Source organism: Eurosta solidaginis, chromosome 3 (assembly GCF_040869045.1).
Source record: "Eurosta solidaginis isolate ZX-2024a chromosome 3, ASM4086904v1, whole genome shotgun sequence".
Lineage (NCBI taxonomy): Eukaryota > Metazoa > Arthropoda > Insecta > Diptera > Tephritidae > Eurosta > Eurosta solidaginis.
Window position 1 is genome coordinate 99,594,053 of NC_090321.1, and position 11,150 is coordinate 99,605,202.

Below are 11,150 nucleotides of genomic sequence, written 5' to 3' on the forward strand. Positions count from 1 at the left end.
GCAACATAGTGCAATGAATCCCGTCAGTGGGTTGCCGTCGCGGAGACCGGAACATCTAGGAAAGTGGCACCGTCCATGGCAGGAGCTGTGTTGCCAAACGGTGCAAAGGGAGGTAGGGACTAAAAGTCTGTTTCCCTGACCTACACAACTGCTGTCGGAAAAGAGGGGGGGGGGGGGGGGGGGGGGGAGAAGACGGGGGCAGGGGCTGACACTCGGCATTGCTCCCGACTCTACTACGGAGATTGTAGGTATGAGTGGGAGCAGCAGCGGGTACTTGTTGTGGCTTGCTGAGCAGCGGGGATGCTGGAAGGTAGTGGGGGCGCTAAGGCGGAGACTACGAGACCTCCTAGGGCGTGAACAGCAAGGAGCCACAAAAGATTTATAGAAGTTACGTGGACGTCTGGTTTTGGGATCAAGCCCAGAACAACCTGTCCGATGCAACCATCCCTTACACGAGGCACACTGACAACAGTATGACCGTCCGAAAAGATTATTTTCCGGCAGCAAAACTATTTCTCAGGATAGTCCTTGGTAGGGAAAAATCCCGAGTCGCTCCGGTACATAGAACTGACTGCCTTGGGAAGCGCGATGAGCTTTGCAATAGAATAAACGGCTCCCTCCCTGATCTCTCCAGTTATTCGCCTCGCGAAACCTGGCATTATCACCGACTAAACTCTCGCGGCCATATTTACAACTTGGACGTCCCAAGTCTCGACCATTTTGAACATTCACGTCGCTAGCACTACGCTACCGACTGTCCTACACCCCAAAATCTTGGGTGTGACGTTTGATCAGGATCTACATTTTGGTGAGCGCGCAGCGGCAATTGTACCGAAAATCCAGAGCTGTAATAAATCCTCAAATCCCTTGCTCGCAGTGCTTGGGGAAAAGACAAAGAAACGCTCATTACCACATACAAAGCAATTGGCCAGCCGATTGCATGCTACGCGTCCCCTATATGGTCGCCAAGCCTAAAAACTACCCACTGGAACAAGCTACAGGCCTGCCAAAATACTTCTCTCAGAACCGCCACGGGCTGTCTTCTTATGTTCCCAGAACACCATCTACATAATGAGGTGAGAATACTCCCCATCAGGGAGAGAAATGAGGTGCTAACCAAACAGTTCTTGTTGAATACCCAGAAACCTGGGCATCCCAACAGACATATGATTGATGAGCCAACACCGCCTAGGGGCTTAAGGTGTCATCTCCGTAAGCATTTTGAGGAAATACGGCACCTGAGAACTAAGCCGTACGAAGCAAAAAAAACACAAGCAGGTCCTTGGTGAACTCCACAAACAGGCGTCGGACCTTTATGCCAGGAACAGTACCCAAAACTTGCGGAAGAGGAACGCATACTTCCCAGGAAACGTGAGTCACTCTAGCTCAACTTCGTTCTAGATACTACTCTTACCTATCCAGAATCAACCCCGACATACAAAATGTACGCCCCGCTTGCAATGTGTCCCCACATGACACCAACCATCCCTTTAATTGTAATGTGGAACCAACGCCTCTAACACGCCTTTCATTATGGTCCACCCCTGTTGAAACAGCAAGTTTCCTTGGACTCCCGTTAGAGGATATTGATGACAATTTGTGATCGGTCGCAACTATTAGGTGGGGCGTAGCACTGCTACAACAACAACAACATTTTCCTTCGGCATTACCTTGGCACCAAAAGTTCGTCCGCCTTAGCAGATAAAGTTTTGGCTCGGCATAAAAGATGTATTTAGGTGAACCAGTTCGTAGAAAAATTAATACACGATGCGTAGCCTTCAAATTGGATGGAAAGCTAGACCTTAATCTTCTCGGATATATGTCACAGCAAATTGTTATTATTAGTAGGTATGTATCTCTTACGTACACCTTGGCACAGCAATTTGTTGAAGAAAATTCCTCAGAAAAGGATCGTGGCCTAATGCTTCTTTTTGCGGGAAACCACAATACAATTCTGGAATGCGTCTGGCCGTTGAGATTTCTTTCCCACCAAAAAAAAAAGTTATTTCCACCAATAAAAAATTCGGTTTTGGATAAAATAGCATATTATTAATGTTAAAACGGAAAAATATATGGAAATTATATACGACAGCATGACACTGGTAATACGCGTTCAAAAATACCGAGAGAGGTGTAAAAAGACTTGTATTGACCTCGACAACAATAATCCGAAGGCGAAAAATAAAAATTTTAGATCGTTCAAAAGATATTAACGAAAAACCGAAAAATTACCCCGGAGTGCTCCGAAACCGAGGGTGGAATCCATATTATTTTTGCGCAGAACACCTTTCTGCATTAGCGGCCTTTGACCACGCTTATAAAAAATTACATTGGGTGGGTGCAACACCGGTTTGGAGACCAAAACTATATCCGCGCAAAACACTTATGTTCAAAATTTGTTTGTGGGTACCACAAAATCATCAAAATTACAACAACCGCAAGGAAATTTTCAAAATTTCTTTTGCAAATATCTCTTGGCAGACCCAAAATTGTTTACCTCTGTTTTCGGATTCGCGATCCTGTATCCAAAACGCGTCTTTTGATACTCCTCTTGATATTTTTGGACGTGTATTAAGAGTGTCATGCTGTCGTATAGAATTACCAAATATATTACAGTTTGTTATATTCCTGTTATGAAAACAAAACCAAAATAAAAAAATTAAAATGTGAGGGCAGTGAGAATTTTAAAATTTTTTTAAACGTCATTTCAGCTCTCACCGGTTTTATCTTGAAATATTTATACCATGGTATAGAATATTGCTTATTCATAGAAACGTTTCTTCCCAAAACTTTCAATGAAAAAATGATTGGGTTAACTTCGTACTTAGGGTTACATACTTTAGGGTTTATTATGCTATACTCCGCTCCCGTATCAATTATAAACCTAAGCTTCCCAACATGCGTTTCTATTACTATATAGGGTAGTTTTCTTCGCCGGCATATTGAAAATTTGGCAAATTCTGGTTAACACCTCTCCATTGGTTGGACTAATGAATTTTCATGATTTTGGTTATCATAAAAGTTTGGTTGAAAATTATTTAATGCTTGTCTGCTGTTATTATTACTACGCCTCGACTGTGCTAAAAAATTTTGATGCGGCTGGAAAGCTCCACTGTTGTAGCTTTGTTCATTAATGTTATTGCCGAATAATTGTGTATGATTATTGTTGTTGAAATTTTGCGCACCATTGTTGCTGCTAAAGTTATGCTTGTTGTAGTCAAGTTCCCTGTTATTATTGCTGTAGCTCTGCTCACTATTATTGTTGTTGAGAGACAGTGTGTTACTATTGTTATTGTAATTCTGCGTTCTCTTGTAGTTATTATATCGTCTATTGTTATTTTGTTGATAATTTGTATGTCTACATGATTATAATATTCTTTGTTGTTGTATTCTAAATACCCATTGGATTTTATTATATCGTACGCATCTTTTAAATTTTTCTGATTCCTGCTCCCAAGTACTGCAAACAGGCTTCGGTAACCCGTATTTGAAAGAATTGAGAGCAATTCTACCATTACTTTCAGAATTTATTTCTGAATTGCTGTTAATCACTAAAACACAACGCGTTATTTAAGCGACAAAGTAAGGTATTGAGGTTATTATAAAAATTTTGTATTGTTGAGTCACACCAACAAGATCTTATTTTGTCAATAAGTTCATCAACGGATTTTTGTTCGCCATGATTATCGACTAAAACTTTTTTTATGTCTGGCCATGTATCGGCATTGCCATTTATTAATAAGCATCTTCTTGCGCTACCAATAATTTTGTCTTTAATGTTACCCATAAACAAAATTTTAAATTCCGTTGGAAAAGATTCTAATATGGGTATCATTAAATCTATTCTTTGCAAAAAAATTAATAAAGAATCACTGTTTCCATCAAAACTTGGTAAGATTTGTAGAAATAAGCTTAAATTTAGCGTTAAAATCTTAATTATCCATGTTTGTTGTTGTTTTTTTTTTCTGTTCAATTTTTCTTTTTATTTTACAATATCTTATGGCTTTAAACGAGCAATTCTTGTATATTTGTATAGCCGAACGATTTCGGGAACGGCTCAACCGATTTAAATGAAATTTGACACAGAGGTAATGTATCACCTTCTACGACTTTCTACCTAGGTGTTGCCACTCAAAATGTTTCACAAGGTTGCCACCTATTCGAAATTAAAAAAAAATTGCATGAAATATGCCGATATTGGTATCAAACGAAAGGTATTTCACTCCCCATTGCAATAGGGACATTTTTAAGTAGAGTTGCCATTTAGGGTTGCCACCTATTCGAAATTAAAAAAAATTCCATGAGATATGCCGATATTGGTATCAAACGAAAGGTATTTCACTACGCATTACAATAGCCAGATTTTTGATTAGAGTTGCCATTTAGGATTGCCACCTATTCGAAATTAAAAAAAATTGCATGAGATATGCCGATATGGGTATCAAACGAAAGGTATTTCACTCCGCGTTACAATAGGGTCATTTTTGAGTAGGGCTACCTTTTAGGGTTGCCACCTATTCAAAATTAAAAAAATGCATGAGATGTGCATATGGATATCAAACGAAAGGTATTTCACTCCGCGTTACAATAGGGACATTTTTGAGTAGGGTTGCCATTTAGGATTGCCACCTATTCGAAATTAAAAAAAATTGCATGAGATATGCCGATATGGGTATCAAACGAAAGGTATTTCACTCCGCATTACAATAGGAACATTTTTGAGTAGGGCTACATTTTAGGGTTGCCACCTATTCGAAATTAAAAAAAATGCATGAGATATGCCGATATGGATATCAAATGAAAGGTATTTCACTCCGCGTTACAATAGGGACATTTTTGAATAGGGTTGCCATTTAGATTTGGCACCTTTTCGAAATTAAAAAAAAATTGCATGAGATATGTCGATATGGATATCAAACGAAAGGTATTTCACTCCGCGTTACAATAGGGACATTTTTGAGTAGGGCTACCTTTTAGGGTTGCCATCAGTTGTAGCCTCCTTTTGAATTAGATTTTGTAAAGATCGCCATTGAATATAACATTTAATGTGATCTTGAGTATTTTCGTGTGATGGCAATTTATCGTATAGCTTTTTCTATACCTGGAATTTCGAATATCCACGGAACAAATTTTAGGTCTATTTTAAGTATTGGTGCTCAATAGATGACATGGTAGGCAATAAAAAGCATTGCTACTGCTACACTAACCAGTCTCGCTCCACTTTCTCTCCATTTGGCAAGATTCTGTTTAACAACGAGGTAGGAAATGTCTCGTCCTGACAATCACGTGGAAAAATAACAGGACACTTTTGATGACCTCGACAAATTATTTCGTTGACTTCTTCTGATCGCTGAAACTCAATATTCACGGTACCGATATCGAGGGTGTTTAAAGAATCTGGACTTTGAAACATAGTTGGTGGTATTGTTGGAAGACTTTTTGAAGATGAACCTTCATCAGTGTCGCCACGAAAACTTTACGATTTCGGATTCATGTAAACACACATTTTTGTTCGATGTTTTTATTGTCTGCTCAGGCCCAGGAAAAAAATCATTATCAATATTCGTTGCTTTTGAAATTCGCCTTAAAATTTTCACATGGAACAACTAACGACTCTCCTGAATTAAAAAAAAAAATGCCAAAGTGCCTCTAAATCGCGGGCCACCTGAGACACACATTTTTGTTTAATGTTATTATTGTCTCCTCAGGCCCAGGCAAAAAATCATTATCAATATTCGTTGCTTTTGAAATTCGCCTTAAAATTTGCACATGGAACAACTAAAGACTCTCCTGAATTAAAAAAAAATGCCTAAGTGCCTCCAACTCGCGGGCCCCCTGAGAAACACATTTTTGTTTGATGTTTTTATTGTATCCACATGGAACAACTAAAGACTCTCTTGAATTAAAAATAAATACATTAGCAGCTCTAAATCGCGGGCCCCCTGAGAAACACATTTTTATTTGATGTTTTTATTGTCTTCTCAGGCCCAGGCAAAAAATCATTATCAATATTCGTTGCTTTTGAAATTCGCCTTAAAATTTGCACATGGGACAACTAAAGACTCTCCTGAATTAAAAAAAAAAAATGCCTTAGGGCCTCTAAATCCCCCCGTATAGCTGTCCATGTGAAAAGCAAGTTTCCTCCAAATTCAATCCGCATACTCGAAGCGTTTGTCCTTGCGCCTTGTTGACTGACATAGCAAATGACAGGCGCACTGGAAATTCCAAACGCTTGAATTCAAATCAGTGGGATTCGCGGTATAAGCACAATTTCACCTTTCGCTTTGCCGGTCAGTAGTGTTGCTTCAATTAAATTCATAATCAACTTTTTTACATTCAGTCTTGTTCCATTACACAATTTTGGTGCATTTAAATTCCGTAATAAAATAACTGATGAGCCGACCTTCAAATTTAAACAATGCGGTGGCATACCAGATGGTTCCAATGAATTCAAAAATTCAACTGGATAATTCATTGCATCATTTTGATTCATTGTGCTATCCACTGACTTGTATGTTGTCACCACACCTGGAAATTTTTTCAGAATGTGATGATTGATTTCATTGACATGGTGCCAGTATTGCGCGTTCTCTCATGAAGTGTTGCGTCCCAATGAGTGTCATCTAACAAATGCAAGAGCTGACATGCTTCGCGATATGTCTGACAAAAATGACCGTGAACTGTTCTTAAATTCTGAAATGAGTTTGGTCCTCGAACGTTTACCAACAACATTCACAAATAGAAACATTCAGCATTGTTGGGATGTACCGTATACATCCTGCCCAAGGCATCTGTTTGGAAAATACCTGGATGACCATCAACTTGTATTCCTTGTTAACGCCGTTGTAATTTTATTGATGATGCATTCCACGTATAATATTGCGGTATATCAACGTATATCAAATTTCTGGCAAATATGTCGATTTCACACAATTGAAAAAAAGCAGTTAAAGTAGTTGCTGGTGGTTGTGCTGCTCTCTGCTGTACATTCTCAGTAGAGAAATAAAATCGTTGACCATTCTCCAGATGAACTGCCAAATGGACAACAACAGGATGTCTTTCGTGCAAAGGAAACGAAAAGATACGCCAAACTTCTTCATTACTGCTTATGTATCGCCCCATTTGATATTGAGTGATTTCATTATTTCTTTTTTCACCATGTACTCTAAAAACAGCAAAATCACTTCCTTTATTCACATATTTACAAATGTATTTGATAGACTTTACTGAGTTACAGTACTCAAGATTTATGTGAGCCTGAAAAACTTTTGACAGTATCGGTGAATATGGCACGACCCAGCGATTGTCAACTTCGATGTCTTGATTACGAACTCTTATTATCGCCGTTTTACCATTATTTTCAAATGATCGACGTCGATACAATGGATATCCGTCATTGCCTGTTATGGTATCGGAAATTAATGCTCTCAAATACCGCTTTGAACATTTCCCATCGATCATACATGGTGAATTCATATTTATTTCACCGCATGGACCGTGATTCATGTTTTTTGTTACCACTTCAAATATTTCGGCTGATATGACGCTATCAATCTCGTCCGGTGTTATTTTACGTAACAGCCATATAAATATGTGTACGTGTGGCAAACTTCTTGTTTGCCATTCAATCGAGTACACCCAACATTGTACCTTTCCAAAAACGCTTAATTTCACAATTAAATCCATCAGTGCCTTCAATTTTTGCCGGAACACACGTGCTGTAACATCGTGTCGATCTGTTGGTGACTGACCGTCGAACAAATTATTTTTTATATCGTTCCACATCGGATTACACGTAAAAGTGATGAAAAAATCTGGTCGGCCGTATTTTCGAACATATGACATAGCATCTTGTGCATATTCGTGCATGTGGCGTGGACTACCAATATAAGAAGCTGGTAATATCGTCAGATGATATCATTCACATTTGCATCATTCGCTATTGCATCTTGCAAATGTATGTACAATTCAGATCGCAATTTGGCTTGATTGAATCGGATGAAATTGAGACGTTCAGTTTCAATTTTTGCATACATGTCTACAATGTATTGGTGAAAAAGTTTACCACATCTCAGAATGAAATTTTGTTCTTGTGCACGAATCATCAATCGATAAGAATAAAGCTAAGGCCACACTGAGCTGCACTACACTGCGCTGCAAAATATTCTTCGCATGTATTCTTATGGAATAATTCATACCTAGCGGCAGCAGCACTGCGCGGCGCGGCCATGAGCGGCAATGTTGATCAAATAGGCAAAAAAGTGAAGCGCCGCTGCCGCTACATGTCGCACCGCTTAGTGTGCACGCACTTTAATAATTCCTCGCACTAACTTTCTTTTGAACATCTCTACGTGTAAAAAATATGTTCATTCGATTTTAAATTTTAGTTTTTATTTAATATCTGATTAATATAATTAGTATATTATTTACCGGTTCTTGGATCTATCATTGGTATATTAATGTGATAACCAATATCACCTTTCCAATGTAGAATTGGATATTGTAATGGGTCGTAACTGCGATGAATCTCCGAAACACGCTGTAATTGTTCATTTCTACGATGAAGTACAATATGGCGGGATTGAAAATGATCGCCAACAATTAAAATTGCCACTTTATCAATTTTCGGTACCTTAAATTTTCTGGCATGCTCACCAAAAGGCGTTTAATCCGCTCTGATTATGATTTTGTGATTATCAGATGGCATACGGTCGAGAGCGGTTTTGAACGATTTCACCAATTCATTGTTCTGATGAAAAAATCTTTGGAGATCGCAAATAATCGCTCGTTTTGTATGTGAGCCCATTGTACAACGTTCATCCAACTCACGATTTTCATCTCCGATAAAATATATTTGCAAAAATTGATGGTTAGCGTCAGGAAATGGTAACAATGCACCCGCTCGATGATAAATCTGACCCTGAATCTGTAATATGTATGAAATGTAATTTAATGTTGGATCAGAATCCTTAAAAACATTGTAGAAACTGTTACTTAGATCTACAGAACAATTAGATATTCCACATGAAGTAATCACCTTAAGTATCGACATAAAATTGTCTCGTATAATTTTTGTAGCACCAAAAGAAATCATTTGAAATTATGAATTGCATTCTTGTATATGATTCGTAAAATGCTTCGACATTGGTGATCCTCCAAAATCAATGAGTGCAATGGATCAGGTGGGGTTTCAAATGCCGGCAATTTCACTTTGCCAATAGCACAACACATGCCAGCCGTTTCACCCAGAAACTTAGCTGCTTCACAATGCGCACATATCGCACTCATTAATCCAATATAGCAGCGCGATACATATTTTTTAGAACACGACGTCGTATTGTCTTGATCGTGCTGGATTTTTTGGCCCCTGTGGTTCTGCAAATCTATTTCATGCATATCGTTCACGTTGTATTTCATTTTGTTGTGACAGGTCATCAATACTTTGCGCTCTTCTTTGAAGTAGCATTCTGTTAGCACTACGCGTACGTCGACCGATATTTTGACGTCTGGCTCGAGGCATTTTCTTCAAGAGAATGGAAAAAAATTCACTAAAACTCCATGTTCAACGCAAGAAATTTAATTTAAGAATAGCACATGTGCAAACAAAAAAAGCGCGGTCGAAATACACCCACACGTATATGTCCAAAAGACAAAACGAAAATACAAACCGTGCAAAAAATTTGATAAAAAAAAAACATAATAAAACACGTGCGCATGATTAGATACAGTTGAAATCACTAAATGTATTCTGTAAAATGAACGAAGAAAGAACATTTGAAAAAATAAATTTGAAGAAAAAACATGATACATCATTCCCACAATTTCTACTATGTTTTTGTTCAACGATACGACATACTTACAGAAGGAATTCCCAAATGTATTATAAATATTGATATGAATTCAATTGAAAATGGAGAAATACTCAATTATGAATCGAAAACTACATAAATATTGAACACGTGTTGATTCTTCATAGTTCATAACAAAAAGACTTAATGTCAATATACACCGAAAGTACGATGTGACAGATATGTTGTGTTGCGGTGTATCTCTTTCCATTGTATCTGAAAAATCCCTATTGCCAAAATGGCAGCCATGTTCATTGTTCATACTCTTGTCTAAGAAAACTTGATCAAATGCAGATGAATCAGTACAACACATCATAAATACATTTCTTCATTACTTTTTTTTTTTTAATTTTTTATTCTTAAGGCATCATAGTAAAAAAGTTAGTAAGTGTGTAGGAACAACAATTTTCGGGACGCTGGTGAATATATTCGTTGAACTCGAGGGATCCATGAGTTAGGTTACCAAATAGTTGTAGCGATATTGATTCGAAAACAGGTGGGCGAATGTTTCTAATGTTGACTTGATCCGTATTTCGAAGAAACATTGTATATGTAAATCTTACGGCTATCAGATTTGGTAGTCGTAAATTTGCAAGTTGAATGGCAACCAGAGATCTGCTTTCAGTACTAATAAAATTAGTGCACTTAGTCATGAGCCAAAAAAATGTGTCTAAATGTGTACTTAGTCAAGTACAAACAAATACTATGAGTGACTAACACATAAAATAGAAAATACATACGAGTGCTCCGTAACACATATGTCTCAAACATATATGACATTGTTGAGTATAAACTGATGTCATAGTCGCTTTAACTCAGTAGCACTTTGATTTCGTGTGTAATACACTGTATACTTCGTTTATCATCGGTTTTACTTTGGCGCTGTGTTCAGTTTAGTTTCGTGTACATCGTTGTGTTGCTAGCGTCAGAAGACTGAGAGGACTTTATTCATTTTATTCCACTGTAGTCTTACTTATTCCAATTAGTCTTTTCGTATAACACAGTTTACTTTCTTGTTCAATAAGGCAATTGAGTACTAAACTGCTTCGTGGTTTATGAGCGGTTATTCATTTTACGAAGCAGAACTGGGCAAATGTGTGTTAGTGGATAAAAGTGCTTGATATTCTCTGTTTGCATACGCACTAATACTCATTTTATGGTTAGTCCACTAATAACTTTAAAAGATGAATAACTGCAGCTCACTGATGGCAACAGTCAACGATTCTGTATATTATTTTCCCCAATAAGTAATTTCTCGTCGTGAAAGAAGATTGAACACGTTGCGCCGAACCGTTGGTGTCA